Source organism: Schistocerca americana, chromosome X (assembly GCF_021461395.2).
Source record: "Schistocerca americana isolate TAMUIC-IGC-003095 chromosome X, iqSchAmer2.1, whole genome shotgun sequence".
Taxonomy (NCBI): domain Eukaryota; kingdom Metazoa; phylum Arthropoda; class Insecta; order Orthoptera; family Acrididae; genus Schistocerca; species Schistocerca americana.
The window spans coordinates 25,739,295-25,745,380 of NC_060130.1; positions in this window are offsets into that span (position 1 = coordinate 25,739,295).

The window sequence follows — 6,086 nt, forward strand, 5'->3', positions numbered from 1 at the left end:
TGGAGTGTTTCTCTGTGATCAGAATTGGAGGCAGACAATTCACTTGAACGTCTCGACGCGCAGGTCACCGAAGTGGCGTCAAATCGAAAGACCTGCACCAGGCGAACGGTCTACCCGACGGGAGGCCCTAGCCACACGACATTTCCATTTTTACTTGAACGTCCATTGCTGTTGTTGATGTCTTTGAATCATGTTGGTTCTTTGTGATTAATAAAAAAATTATACAATCCAATGGTTTCTTCGCCTTGTCTTTAAAAATTCCAGACCTATTGTGCAAACACATATTTTGAGAGTTATACATCTGAGCCTTTTTGTGGAAAGTGCGTTTCACACATACTTTCAAGATAAATTGAATAATGACCCCCATTTTGTGTGTTGGGGAAGATAATTTGATACAGCTAAATGCATATACGGGTACACACATTTGCTCGCGCCTGAGACAAAGTGAGAGTGATTCAAAGGAAGAATTCACTACTTTTTACCTACTTTCTGAATAACTCGTACTTTCGTCAGAAATGTCACACTGCAAAGTTGATTAGGTAAAGGGACAAAAATGAGAGTAAAATATAATTTGAATATCAGAAAAAATAACCACTTAGTTTCCAGAATGAGATTTTCACTCACCACCTAGTGTTTGTGTAATACTTTACGGCAAGCGTAAAATTAATTTTTAAACATTGGGAAATCTGGGATGGAATAACAATAATATGAAATAGGATAGCTTTCTGCTCCCCACCTAGAGAAGACACTGAGTGGCAGACTGGCACATTGAAGGAAGATTTTTAGATATTAGAAAGTATGGGACAGCCCTCATCAAGCAGGTGTGGTGGTGTGAGGCTGGGGTGGGAGCAGGTAAAGGACAGGTGAGACAGAGAGACTAGCAAAGGTTTACATAACGGGGTTTACAGGAGTGAAGAATATGCCGCAGCTAAAGTTTCTAGGTTTCGTTCCTGTGGCCCCACACCTCAATGCCCTCCCCTGCTCCCATTCCAATCTCACACACTGTTACTGTCCCCCTAGTACACTTCTCTCTGTCTGTCCACCTCCACACTCCCAACCAGCAGAGACTCCCTATGCTGAGGTGGGCTCTGTCCATTAGATTACACTCGTAAGATAAAAATAAACATTATGCAGCATGAAAGAATTATCTGTGTGGGATGGAAATATGTAGATGTGATGTACGTGCACAGACAAAAAAAAAAAAAAAATAAAATAAAATAAAATAAAAATTACAATGTCAGAAAAATTGATTGATTAATTCAAGATAAAGAGCTTCACAAATTGAGCAAGTTGGTTCACCTCTGACTCTTGAGCAAGCTTGGCATTGATAGATTTGTTGGATGTCCTACTGAGGGACATCAAGCCAAATTCTATCCAAGTGGCGCATTGTATTGTCTAAATCATGAGCTGGTTGGGTGGCCCTGCCCATAATGCCCCAGACATACTCAGTTGGGGAGAGATCCCGTGACCTTGCTGGCAAAGATAAGGTGTGGCAAGTATGAAGACGAATTGTGTGTGGGCAGGCATTATCTTGCTGAAATGTAAGCAAATGATGGCTTGTCATGAAGAGAAACAAAATGGGGTTTATAATATCGTCAACAGATGTCTGTGTTGTAATGGTGACACAGATGACAACCAAAGGGGTCCTGTTATGAAAAGAAATGGCACAGTAGACCATCAGTCCTCGTTTGGCTGTATGGCAGCCAGCAGCCAGGTTGGTATCGCACTGCTATCTGGTGTGCCCCCAGGCACGTCCCTGGTCTGGAATTGCATTGACTGGAATATAATTGGCTTCAGTGATGAATCCCACTATGAACTGAGCCCCAATGATCAGCACAGATGTGTCTGAAGACGCCCCAGACGGTGGGATGCCACCGTGAATGTCACATCCCATATGGTCCAACTACCAGGACTGATGATCTGGGGTGCGATTTCTTTTCCTAACAGATCCCTTTTGGTCAACAGACGACTATGCTGTAGGGGTGACATGGATGCCCCCCCCTACAGCATAGTCGTCTGTTGACAATACTGTACATCCTATTTTGTTTCCCTTCTTGGCAAGCCATACATTGCTTACATTTCAGCAAGATAATGCCTGTCCGCACACAGCTTGTCCTCATGCTTGCCAAACCCTAGCTTGGCCAGCAAAGTTGCTGGATCTCTCCCCAATTGAGAATGTAAGGAGCATTATGGGCAGGGCCATTAGACCACCTCGGGATTTTGACTATCTACCGTGACATTTGAATAGAATTTGGCATCATGTCCCTATGTTGGACATCCAACAACTCTATCAGCCAGAGCCAAGCTTGTATAAGGGCCAGAGGTGGACCATCTCATCCAATTTGTGATGCTCTTTCTCTTGAATAAATCATCCAGTTTTTTCTGAAACTGTAATTATTTTTCTGTCTTCACATGTATGTCACATTTACTGATTTCAGCCCTATTTGGTATTTGGATAATTCCTTCAGTACCTAAGTGTTTTTTTTGAGTATATAGTATTTGACAGTTTTTTTTTTTTCAGTATGCTTGTCTGCTGCCCATTGCCTGCTCTAACTGGTTAGTAGCAATCTGTCCTATTTCATATTGTTGGAATTAACTTTTGACACTCAATATTTATGATGCAAGCAAACTGTTATTGCCACTTGACATGATGGTGAATGGTACTCTGTTAGCCATTGGCACAAATGGATTGACATGATAAAACAAGGGTCCACAGCTTTTACAAACTTTTTGGATGTGATAAATACAGCTTACTGCTGTCAATACTTTTCTTAATTACAATATTGATCGTTTGTTATTTTCAAGCATACATTTCAGGTGCCACGACACCTTTGAATTACTGCAAATGGACAAAGATGACCAGACTCATTTCTCTTCAGTAGAAACAACTATTGACAAGAGAAGAAACTTGATGTCATTCAAATCTACTTTTTCATTGGTAGAGATCTTTCACTCATGGGATTAGCAGCAGAGATTAAAAAGAAGCAGCAGCAAACAGATCCAAGGCATCCATTGTTTGGAACTCATGTTCTTCCATCACAACTCCTTATAATAGTATCAGCTCTGGAGAACTAAGTCCCGATTCATTTTCTTGTAACAAAATAGACTGCCATTACCTTGCAGTTAAAAATGGGAAGCTTTACATGAATGTCCTACATGCAGTTTTTTTATACTTGTGCTCTTTGAGTTCCTGTCCTAGAATACATTAAAATATTAAAAAATGTGTAAATTAATCTTTGAAACAATCCAAAGCTTTCAATGGAAACCAGGAAAGACTTAGAAACATTATCATTAAAAAAAAAAAAAAAATCAAGGAAAGGTAATGTAAGGAACAATCAGGAAAAGTCCGCTGTACCCTTCCTGTTGTGTACTGTTATTGTTATTCTTAATTTTTTAAAATTTGATAATGGCCATTAAAGACCACGCAGAATAGCAATTGCACATTACTAGAAGCTGGCTTTGCATTCTTCCTCCAACAGCCCGTTGTATTTGCTCAGCGTAGAAGCCTTTAAAGTTGTAACTCTGGTCGGTCTGAGACGCCGCCTAGATTTAATCCAGCCTGTCAAAGATCCCTTTGTCATTCCCCTGAACTATGTCAGAAACTTTAGGGTTCTTTCCAAGAGTATTAAAAATCTGTTTTGTCAACCTGACCTTCAAACTTTCGTCTTCCTGACTCGACAGGTGCAGGCAGTATTTCTCGATTTCTGAACAGCTTTTGACTTAGTGCCAGATTGATGCTTATTATCAAAATTGCTACCGTGAGGGGTATCGAGTGAAATTTGTCACTGTAATTGAGGATATTTTGGTAGGAATGACTTACATGTTATCTTGGCTGGGGAGTCATCATCTGATGTAGAAGTAACCTCAGATGTGTCATAGAGAGGTATGTTGTGACCATTGCTGTTCATGTTCATGTACATTAATGACTTTGCAGACAATATTAATAGTAAAGCACTCTTTTCACAAATAGTGCATTTATCTAGAATAAAGTGCAGTCTGAAAGAAATTGTACAAACATTCATCAGATCTTGATAATTTCAAACTTTCTTTTAAATGTTCAGACATGTAAAATCGTGCATTTTGCAAAGTGAAGAAAACGCAGTGTGGTATGACTACAGTATCAGGGTGTCTTGCTTGGATTAAGTCTATTCGTACAATTACCTGGGTGAAGCACTTTGTAGGGATATGAAATGAACAGTCATATGGGCCTACTCAGGGGTAAGGCAGGCGAAAGAGAGAGATTTTTTTTTGTAGAATACCATAGAAATGCAGTCATTCTACAAATCGTTTGTATGATCCATCCTAGAATATTGCTCAAATGTGTGGGACCTGTATCAAAATGAATTAATGGGGAATTGAACGCATGCAGAGAAGGGCAGATCAAATGGTCACAGGTTTGCTTGACCCAAGGGAGAGTGTCACAGAGATGCTGAAATAACTGAATTGGCAGACGCTTCAGGATAAGATGTACACTATCCTAAGAAAGTATGCTTACCAAAAGACGACTCTAGGAATAAGCTACAACCTTGTAACTATTGCTCCCATAGGAACCATGAGGACAATATTAGATTAATTACAGCATGCAGAGAAAGATTTAAATGGTCTTGAAACATGAACAAGCTTTAATATCTGGTACAGTGAGATGTACCCTCTGTCATACTCTTCATAGTGGTTTGCAGAGTGTGGATGAACATGTGGATAGCATCATCAAGAACGCAATCGATGTGTATCTGAAACTTGAGCTTCTCCTAGATGTGTAGTGTCACAAACGTTTTGACATTATTATACATACGTCTGCCACTGGGGCAATCACAGGTAATGACTAATTTGGCAGTAATATGCAGTGCTAGATTTGTTAAAAGAAAAAAAATAGACTTCTTAACATGTATTTATGGTAAGTAGCACTCTATCATTTCCTATATTTCTAAGTTCCTACCGAGAGTTTCCGTAGTTTGATTTAGACTTCTGAAAAAGTTATAACACTTTTCTGAGCTTTTTAAAAGTGTGAATACAACATTTGCATCTTACCGCTTCAACTAGAGCAAAAGTTCTATTGTACCACATCTCAAAATCTTTGGGTCCAATTTTTTTCGTCATCAGCGGTATACTGTCACAAATCAAGCCTTGGTTATGTGTATTGTTAGATTTTGTTTATTATTATTTATGTGGGGTGCATGAACAATGCAGCTGACTGGGATTCACCTGCTGCAAGTCATAGACTGACCGCTGCTGTGTTCACTGCCTGGGTCAAAGGTGCTGAAAGGATGTGCTCATTGATGCTATGGAGACACTGTTCTGTGTTTTATTTTAACGACAATTATTGTCAGTTTTTTCTTGTTTTGTTTATAAGAAAGGAATGAGGACATCATTAGATCTTTTGAAGAGTACACAACATAAATCACAAAATGTTATTTCTGTATTAGCAAAAAATTGGACTACATTGTATCAATATAATGGAAGGAAACATTCCACGTGGGAAAAATTATATATAAAAACAAAGATGAGGTGACTTACCGAACAAAAACGCTGGCAGGTCGATAGACACACAAACAAACACAAACATACACACAAAATTCAAGCTTTCGCAACAACTTGTTGCCTCATCAGGAAAGAGGGAAGGAGAGGGGAAGACGAAAGGAAGTGGGTTTTAAAGGAGAGGGTAAGGAGTCATTCCAATCCCGGGAGCGGAAAGACTTACCTTAGGGTGAAAAAAGGACAGGTATACACTCGCACACACGCACATATCCATCCACACATACAGACACAAGCAGACATATTTAAAGACAAAGAGTTTGGGCAGAGATGTCAGTCGAGGCAGAAGTGTAGAGGCAAAGAAGTTGTTGAAAGACAGGTGAGGTATGAGTGGCGGCAACTTGAAATTAGCGGAGATTGAGGCCTGGCGGATGACGAGAAGAGAGGATATACTGAAGGGCAAGTTCCCATCTCCGGAGTTCGGATAGGTTGGTGTTGGTGGGAAGTATCCAGATAACCCGGATGGTGTAACACTGTGCCAAGATGTGCTGGCCGTGCACCAAGGCATGTTTAGCCACAGGGTGATCCTCATTACCAACAAACACTGTCTGCCT